This window comes from Empidonax traillii, unplaced genomic scaffold (genome assembly GCF_003031625.1).
Source record: "Empidonax traillii isolate 1590-97213 ecotype Southwest subspecies unplaced genomic scaffold, ASM303162v1 scaffold72:size2462915, whole genome shotgun sequence".
NCBI classification, from domain to species: Eukaryota; Metazoa; Chordata; class Aves; order Passeriformes; family Tyrannidae; genus Empidonax; species Empidonax traillii.
The window spans coordinates 1,317,484-1,328,183 of record NW_020955265.1 but is presented as its reverse complement, the minus strand read 5'-3'; positions in this window follow the sequence as shown (position 1 = coordinate 1,328,183).

Below are 10,700 nucleotides of genomic sequence, written 5' to 3'. Positions count from 1 at the left end.
TTCCCCATTATTTTACATATCATGTGAAAACTTTGCTATATCTTTTAAAACAAACCCCAAAATAATAAAAAAAAGTAATGTCATGCTCAGAAATGGTCCTATGAAATAACCTGTGTAAATTAATCATAAAGAACATAGTTCTTTCTGAACGGAGCTAATACTTGGAGTCAGCTAGCCACAGAAGGCATTCCCAGCCACTTTGTGGTGGTTGCCTTAGCCCTGCCACCTGCAAGTTCACCAGCAAAATGTCATCTCTGAATATCAGCCATAATAGCATAACCGTGATGATGGCAATTCAGAATAGGGTAGATTCTTACCCTAAAACTGAAATGAAGAAGATAAGAGTATCTGAAAGTGCTGCCTGCTCACTCATTATTTGTTCTCTGTGTGAGGGTTCTCATTAGCCAGTGCAAAACTCATGTTTGAGAGTAAGCAGATAGAGAAGCAATGATCTGCCCCATATTTAGATAATGTATTCTAGATAGCCTCATAGTTACAGTTCAAAAAGTTCTTCTTGAAAAATAGTGCCTGCATCCTCTCCTCTGAAAGACAAGTGAGGTTTTACTCAGCTGAATTAACTCAGTCACTGTTTCAAACTTAGCTGTATTTCAGAAGACATCATCACGTATCAAGATGCATCATCAGCTCAACAAGCCCCATAAAGCAGTATCTGCCTAAATTAATACTAAAGTTCTTCATATTTTCTCCAAATTCTATTAGAGCAAGGGAAAACATTTTTAACTGCTAAGACATATAATTATCAAAGGCACATAATGTAAAGAAGAGAAATGTGGGTGTTTGCTGGTTTGTTTGGGGTTTTTTAATACAGCAATATACAGTAGGAGAGTTTCTGTGAAGTAAGAAGTCAAGAATTTTCCTAAAAAAATTCTAAAAAGTACTGGAGAAGGAAAGAACAGGCATTGTTACAGTGATGATATAAAATTATTTGAATGTGAGAAGACAACTCACATTCTCTTTAACTCTTCAGAACTCAAGAAGTCCCTAGTAAAAACTAGGTAATTTTTAATCAACTACAACTCAACCCTAATGTTAAGGGCACTATCAAGACAACTTCTGTAATTTAAAATACATTTTTCCTCACATCTTTTTCTAATAGCCTGGTTCAATCCACCACATTGAATGCCTGATGATGCAACTTCTTCTCAAAATGCCTGAAATTATTCACATGAATAGTCCCGCTAAAAACCATGGAAATGTTTTCACTGTGACTAAAAAGCAGCAAAATATATTGCTCGTGGTCATTCCTTCCAATTCAATTATTATTACAGATGTGCTTTGAAGCACCTCAATTGCAGATAAATAAAGAACCAGCAATTTTGGTAGAAAATTGTCTGTGCATTTTGCAAATATAATTATAAATACATCAACAGAAGCCCCACATTCCAAAGAACAGATGACAAACATCAAAATTGCCAATCCTATTAACATCTTTTAAATAAAAATGCAAGATTCCCATGTCTTCCTCAGACAAAACTGAACAGCACTGATTTAGGAGGTTCTCTCAGAACTTGATGGCTACATCTTGTTTTTAATGACACAGCACCACTTTACCTAAGCACTGTTAATCAGGATAAGCCTGCGCCCACTGTGGGTAAGTCTCACCCACATTGCCTTAAGTTTTGAAAGCTGTTCTCTGTTCTGGCATTTTATTTCATACTTCCATACTTACAGTACTTTCATAAGCAGTTTGATTCACATAGAAGAAAGTCAATAAGGTCACCTACTGCATCTTCAGATACAAGTACCAAATTGCCTCTTACGCTTCGATCCATTGTCTAGCTATCCAGATTAGGTGCTAAGATGTACACTGTGCAGAGCTACAAGGAAGGAATGAAGTGGTACTTCCAGTGCTTTGGGTAGTCTACTGCTTTTTACAGGCAGTGGCATAAAAATACAGAAGGCAGGAACCAGAAATGGCCAAATGTTTCCAAGAACAATAAACAGGGGTGAACATCCTGCACTTTTCTGAATTTTTGAATCAGGGAACACCTAAAAATCCCACACCATACCTGGGGTTTATGTGGCACATTCCTGTCAAGGCCAAATTCTACTGACACCTAAATATTCATACAGCTGCAATCTATACCCTCTATCTGAGAGCTTCTTGTGGTTTTGACCCTGGATGGATTTCAAATACCCACCAAAAGCCGCTACAGCACTGAAATCAACCTCCCTCTGCCCCTTGGCAGAGAAAAGGAGAAAAAAAAAAATAGCAGAGGAATTCCTTAGTAGAGATAAGCACTAGGAGACTCGCTTACTAACTAATTTTCACAGGCAAAACAGACTCAAAGGGAATAGAACTTAAATTTATTGCTTTCAGGATAAGACTTAGAGAGTGAGAAATAAAAGAGTCTTAAAACATCTTCCCCCTGCCCTCCTCTTTCTTCTAAGTTCTCCCTCCTCCCCCCAGCAGTGCAGGGGGGGTGGTCAAGAGGGTTTGCAATTAGCTTGAGTCCATTCCTCAGACAGCAGCTCTTGCCAACCTGCTGTAATGTGGGTTACTCCTCCATCGGGTGTGGCAGGGGGAGGGTTTTTGCACCCCAGTGGTCTTCTATGGGCTGCAGGGGGACAACCTGCATCACCATAGTCTTCACCACAGCTACAGGGGCTCATGGTTCTGAGTCCTTCTCCTGCTTCTGTGGAGTCCCTCCCCAGGGGAGACAGTCTTTGATGGACCTCTCTGGCGTGAGTCCATCCCTCGGGCAACAGTTCTCTTCAATCTGCTGCCCTATGGGTCATTCCAGACAAGTCCGGGAAAACTTGTTTTGGCATGAGTTTTCCTCTCCACGGGTCACAGGTCTCCTGCAAGACATTGCTCCATCCTTAGGCCTCCCACAGGATCACAGTTTCATCCATGCATCCACTTGCTTCAGCATGGGCTCTTTCATGAGCTGCAATGAGGATCTCTGAATGCCAGCAGTCTTCCACAGGCAGCAGGGGCTTGGCTATCAGTCTTTCCTCAGCTGGAGGGGGAGAGGGAGGCTTCGCTGGGACTCTCCTCCCCTCCCCCCCCTACTCTGATCTTGGAGTCTGCTCGTTATCCCATGTTCTCCTCTGCTCTTCTTGGGGCTGGAATTTCTTCTGCACAACAGGCTTCTCTTCCATTGTTCTTAAATATGTTATCACAAAAGCGCATTTTCATTGGCTCAGCCTTGGCCAGGAACAGGTAATTCACCTGGAGCTGGCTATCGCTGGCTACTCATAGGACAGTGAAAGCTTCTAGTAGCTTTTAACTGAAACTACCTGTATGGCCTCCCTACCACCAAAAAATCCAGCCACCTGAACCCATGACAGAGCTCATGACCCTTGACTAAAGGTCAGTCCACTGACTGACAGCAGGATCAGGTTGGCAAAAATCAGCATTACTGTCATGAGAGAAAGCAAAGATCCAATATTAAATATTTAACAAATTTAACAGAAATTCATTGCCTTGCCCAGAGTTTTGCATTTGACATATCTGACTTCTACAAAGACTTTCAAGATATTCAATGCAATTTATATGATGCAAAATAAAAATCTAAATAAAGCATCAGTAACTTAATTGAAAAAAAGGAACTCCTTAAGAAAAATATAATGTACCTATTCAATCTGCTAAGAATTTTATTTCGTGAGATGTTTTTCAATATACTGAGTTTGTTTTTAAGATTTTGTTCCTTTAGGTTTTTTTGAGATGCATCAAGCAAAACATACTCCCAGCAAGTTCAGCCCTGCTGACTCCTGCTGGATTTACACAGAAGCATTATGCATCCATAAAGTCCCAAAGGTGCTTTCTTCTGGATAGAAAGAATTAGCACATCCTTTACAATTTTTTCCCAAGTTATGCAATACACAAGAACTCCAAAGTGCAACTGAAGCATGCATATTCACAAACTAATTTTCATGTCTTCACATCACTTAGCTTTATATTACAGTAAGGTCTGATATTATTTTAATGTTCATCAATACCTTTATTTTCTAACAGCGAAAATTACAACTATTTTTCACAGTGACAATTTGGAAAAGGTGTCACTCCAAAGCACAGGTTTTCTTTCCAAATTAAGTCCTTGATGTCTTCTATGCTTATTCCTGTCAATATATCATTGTTTCAAATATACTTCTTTAACACAATTTCTGTGTTCTTGTGTAATTAGAATACATTACTACACTTGACAGTAGGACAAGTTCTTAAACTCAGATGGAGTGGTAACAACAACACTGTGTATATAAATGATCCTTTCAAATAGGCAAATGCAGTACAAAATTAGGAAATAAGCCTGAAGGAGTGGCATAGTTGAAGATAACAGCCCACTCAATGTAATATTGTAAATATACTGCCTTAAAGAAGAAACATATAACAAAAATTTGCATGGATAACAAACCTTACAAACCTTTGAATTAATAAAGTTTTAAGATACTTCCATTACTTTCTTGTCGTTCTGCACTTCCACCCAGCTGAAAAGAAGTACAGACATTCTGAGTATCCATTAAGGTTTTAAAGCGGAGTAAATAAAAGAACTCTGCGCTACAAAAGTAATTTTATAAAAATGAACTACAAGGCAAAAATCATTTAGTTTGATGGATACTGTGAAAACTGAGTATAGCTAAAATAAATGTAATAAGAAACCTAGATGAATGTGTTTAATAGGAGTGTTTTTAAAAATTAAAACCGTAACAAAATGTTAATGGGTATAAGGAAGTGGTTCTTACAGTAGTAAATCTTTGGGGAAAAAACTGACACTCATGAAAAACAGATTGAACTGTTAGCCCATTACTTAATGAAATAACAATAAAGGAAGGAACTGAACTCCAGAACCCTAAGAAGTGAACACAAGGTCCAACCCCTTACTGCAACTCAGACCCAACAGCAGTCATCTTTATAAGCTTCATTTTTACTTTTTTTATTAAAATTATTCTGTTAAAAATTTGACAGACCTGCATTTCTGCCAGGTCTCACAAGTCAGAGGAGCAAAAGATCACGGCATCTTTTTCATCTAAGGCTCTATGGCTCCTAGATAAGCTGAGAAAACTAAAGCAAGGGTATCCATCAAGTGGTACAAAATGACTACAAGACAGCAGTAGCCTGTCATAAAAGCTCTTCCAAAAGATAAGAAAGGCATGAAGAGAGCTGAAGATTGCTCTCCCCTGTGAGCCTTCCTCTATCAAGAGTTAAGACAGATGGGAAATTCCACCTTCCACTGCCTTACCCTTACATAGGTAAGAAAGAAAAAAGGGGAAGAATATGCTGAACCTCATGAGGATATGAGAGTCTAGAATCCTTTCTTTCCCAGAGAAAGTATAGAAGGAGCTGCTGTGGGATGTGTTAAAAATGTATTCACTGGCTGTATCCATAGGTATGATTTATATATATATAAGATTCTGATAATGATGCAACTGAAATCCTACCTTGCTTTAGCATTCCCCTACACTAGCTGCTCTATATCTCATCCTTTGATGCAAAAAGTAAACCCCAGGCTAATCATGTATCTTTTCACAGCAACCTGAAGGCACCCAAAAACATTTGATTGTCTGAATCACCAGCCATGCTTATCTCCATCTGAATGCTTTAAAGCCCTATGGCCCACAGCTAGCAGCTAGGCCAAGCTTGAAGAAGAGACTTCCCATTTATAAATAAACTAATTTCATTAGCAATCGATGCTTGTATGCTTATTCAGGCTTGTAGATATATTTTCATTGCGTTATTAGACAGAGTATGCAGAACTGGAACTTCAACTGATAACTTGCAAGCAGCTGACTTGCTCAACCTTAAAGCATTTAATTCAAACTACAGATTTTTGTGGGTAAATGGGAATTGGTTAAGAGCAATATTAACATTTTACTTCATGCTAATGATACCAAAAGGACAACTCTCTGCATCCATTTTATAAACAGAAAAAAAAAAAATCCTTCCCTCCCAGGCGTAGCTAGTGCAAGAATAAATGTACTAAATACCACAACATATCCAATCTTTAGTACAGCATTGCCTCAAACAATTGGCAAGCAACTGCAAAAATTCTCATTTAGGCTTTTGAACTCTCCTGTGTGAAATGTAGAGTTACAGCTCTTTATGTCTGAACAACAATTGGGAAAGAACCCTAGAACCACAAGTTAAGTTGCATTTATATGCTAGTGTATGTCTGCTCACAAGCACATTTTTTTTATATACACATTATCTATCCTTTGGGAGTTATGTCCATTGTTATCACCCTCTTTGTGGCTACATAGGATCTTGGCCTCTGCCCTGCCTCTCCAAACTCAGTTGCCCCAACGTTACAGCAGCTCCCAGACAGGAAAACCTGTTTAAAACATGCAATGAAGCTATATCTCAGACACTAAGGGGGGAAAAAAAAAATAGCGGTAATATAATACAAGATTAGCCCCAAAAGGAGGTCAGTATGTTGGAGAAAATAAGAACAGTCAGACAGAGCCAGATAGCCAGATTAATTCCAGCTTTCTCACAGACAAGTTGATGGGTGATCTAGAACTGGTAATGACTTTTTCATTCCTTTTTTAAAGCTCCCACAGGTTTAAAAATAGTGTCCTCTTTGGAAAATAATTACTTCTTATTGTTGCTTGTTGGTAGTGGTGATTTTGTGTGTCCATGTTTTCATATGGAATAAAGATCTAAAGACCTCAATGTGACAATCATTAGAAGCAAAACTTAAAGAAAAATATTAGCTGCATTAAAAAAGAAGAGAAGGGAGTTTTCTTTACTCTGCCAAAACTAACTGAAATCAACATAGCTTTGAAAATTGACAGTGACATGCACTCATACTGCACAAGACTAATTTTTAATGTAGTTGCCAGAGAAATGAAGTTCTGTTAGAGATTGTTACTGCATGCCTGATGTGCCTCATTCGCTAGCCCAGTCAGATGCAATTAGAAGAAAGCCGTCCAAATGCAAAATACCTCTTTAAGAAGGTGGTCATGTACAGAGAATTCAAATACTGATACATGGCACCTGGACTGCCTCATTTCTCAGGTATGGTATTTCTTTTTATTTTAAAGCACTGTTCATCTGCATGAAGCACACAATAGAAATCAAAAATAACATCTAGTTTAAGAATAGAATGTGACCCTCAGGTCGCTGAGTAAAAAGACAAAAGAAATATAAAACTTCCTTTGAAAAGACTGCCCCATAGGCTGTCACGTGGCTTCCTTCCCCTGCCTTCTTGTTCCAAGTCCCAAACAAGGTTCCAACTCCCTTTTCCTCTGGAAGTCCTATCAAACTCCCTCCAAACTCTAACAGCCCTTCCTGAAAACCCTTTATCTTTTTGTTTTATATTTCTGCTGTGGAACAGTCATAACACTGCAATTTTTCTTCATTAAAGGAATCTCCTTGAGCCTAACGCCATGACAGGCTTCTAAAACAGACTTATGATTTTGCACTAATTGAACAGTACCAGAAGAAGGTGGTGAGGCAGTTACCTTAAATTATGTTAACATAATGCAGCCCACAACCCCACATTGTCTTTTTTATCTACAACTTCAAATTTTGTTTTCTTTATAGGCTACATTTAGAGAAATTTCATTGCATTTCCTGAACTTCAGTTAAACTGTTGGATAGATGGGGAGAGGGAAAAACAGATGACAAAACCCTAGAATCTGGATTATTCTCAAAGCAGGTGTAAAGGTTCTTCCAGGTGCACACTGCTGAATTACTAAGTATCAGAAGCTGCACTTACTGTATTTTCTCCATTGACACAATCTGACACAATCACTGTCTTATCTAAATAGCCCTGAATCAGTTGAGTTTGGCTAAAATTCACAGTTTGAGGAGAATAGGAAAAATAACCCAGCAGAAGAAGTCAGGCCAAAAAGTAATAACACTTTGCTTTGAATCCCTATCCCTTCTTGATCTGGGTCAGTGCAACTGTATAGAATGAAATCTACGGTACTATGTAACAACTTGTCCCTGATCCAAGCCTATGTAAGGATATAGCAGGCTCTCTAAAAACAAGAGACTGCAACGAAAAATTAGCAGTGTATACAAGATTGGTTACAAAACTTATTAAGCTCTCCAGAGAGTTTGCAAAGTGATAGAATAGCTTGGGATCCCCTGGCATCTCTGCATCCTCACAAGATAACAAGATTAGTGAGAACATAATTCTTCATACTTTAGCCCATTTGTTCAAACTGATTATGAAAGATAGAATATAAGTTACTCATATGATATGTACATATTAGGACAAGTGAAAATCCACTTTTTTGCTATATTGCAAAAGGATACTTTATGGCACTTAAGGACTACGTAACCATAGATGTACTGATTAATTATGCAAAATTAATAACTCATATTATTCAAAGTTAAAGTTAATAAGATATGGCATGTAGCTTCCTTAAAGGTAGAATGGTTGACATTAGCTGCAATTTGTGTTCCTAAGGAAATTTATAGAATTTATTAAATACAAAATTAAATAATCACATTTTATTCTTAGTAGAATCAATATTCCCCAAATTTTCAGGGTTAATTAATTTTCTCCTTTTAGTTACCCTCTTCCTTCTTCCTGCCTACCTTCCTTGTGACATTTTTCTTTCAGTAACTACTTCAGACAATTTGTCTAGGTTGCTCAGTCAGTACTGACCACTTTTCATGGTCTTTTTTAGACTTCACACCCTCTCTCCATTTATAGTTCACACCTAAAGATGGCAATTCCAAACCACTTTTAAAATAAAGCCTAAGAAATTCTTCATTTCACAAGCCAGATGAGAATAGTATTGACTGAAAATCATTATTCTTTGAGAGCTGGCCTGTGGAGTTGTGCAATAAAAAGACAGTTTCAAATCATCTGGCATTTTATAAGGCAAAGGATAGCATAAGCTTAACATTCAGTAAGTCAAAGAGGTCAAATGCTGAGTGAAAAAAAAAAATTCACGTCTTGAACCTAACAGTCAGATGATGATTAGCTCATGCTGATGGGGAACATAATGGTACATGTTTTTCCAACCTGTGTTCTTCAGATAATTAAAGGTAGTTTTGGTTTCCAGCTCATCAGACCAAAACCTTTTATAAGGGCAATTTTAAGGGTTTCTTAAAGAGAAACAAAGTAACATAGTTACGGCACCACAAACCTCCACACTAACTTTTTTTTATTAAACATTTAGCATTTATTTAACATTCTAGGCATTTTAATATTTAGCACTAGGCATCCGATAAGCTTTCTTGTCTCCAGGTTTCACTGACAAACAACAACACATAGCTCACAGGAGCAAAGCCTTTTTGGATCAGATTGAATCCTGTTATTTTTTAAGTAAATTATATGATCAAAGAAAATTATGTGGGTGGGGATTTGCAGTCTTCCATCATGAGGGACTTTAGGACTGTTCTACCAGAGGAAGCATTATTTATGGAACAGGTATACAAGGCAGAGCTTAGAAGAAATTTCAACAGTTTGTTGTAGCCATTTTCTTCTGTCTCCTACCTGATCTGATATTAATATGATTTTAGGAATGCAGTTGTTCCTTTATTGTATCAAACTCATATTTCATGAATATAAGAGGTTTGATATAACAATCACTAGGTGTTCCAGAAAAGCAGAGGAAAACTCCATACATAATTCTCCCCTACTCCTAATTCAATATTAATGTTTAATAGTTGAAGAAGTGTTGACATCCTTAAAAATTTTTGTCTCACTTCAATACTCCTTTTATTAGTATTATATCCCAGCATATTCTCAGTCTCCAAATACACGTTCAAATTATCTCCAGATTTTAGGGTAGTTTCACAATGAGTTTCAATTTCCTTTTTTTTTTTTTTCCCCTTATGCTTCTTTATCTTCTGGGAACACTTTTCATATCCACAGGTCATTTTATATAACATTTTAATCTCTATAGATTCTAAAAGGCATATAACTGTCCTATCAATAGAAGAACACTATAGTGTGTTGAGAATTTTTGCTGCAGAACACATCCCAAGTAAAATAACTTGTCTAAGGAAAAACAGAAGGCCAAAGATAAGGCAAGTAAGAGAACCTTATTTCCTAAATGTCCATACCATGAATTAAACATCATTGTCCTACATGTCAGTGCATGATGATAAAGTGTTCAGTGCCTCTTGTCCCAACGTACTTTATTTTTTAAATGTATTTCACCCTCCTGAGCTGCAACCAGACAACAGAAAAGCCCCAGAAGAGTTTTCAGTCATGCTAATAATACACCTAGGATGAAGTAAGAATAAAACTTAATCAAAATAGGATAAAATTTAATCAAAATACTGACATAGAGATATTTGTACTCCATTTAATCAGAAGGGTGCTGACAAACTGGGCAGATTAAATTAGGTTCATCAACATTTGTATTATTTCCATCATATTCCAAAATTTAAGTTTTCATCAGGAATTGGTAGCCAAATAGAAGTGTATTAAACTCAAGAAAATACTCAAAATACATTCATTTCAGTATTTCAGTCTCACTGCCAGCTCAGAACTTAAACAGTGCAGTTCGTATCTTAACATCAAAATTCCTTACCAAACATTCAAAGAATCTACATTCATAGCTGTATTGTTTGCTTGTTCATTCAGCCAGAGATCCAAACTAACAGCATGTTATCTGTTCATCCATCTCAGACCACCCATATTTTGAACAATTTTTCCAAATATCTTAAAAGAATTTCCCTGTTGCACCTCGTGTTCACTGCCTATTATTGTACCATTATGAACTGCCAAGGAGACTCTAGCTGCATCTTTTTTATACCTTCCTATCAG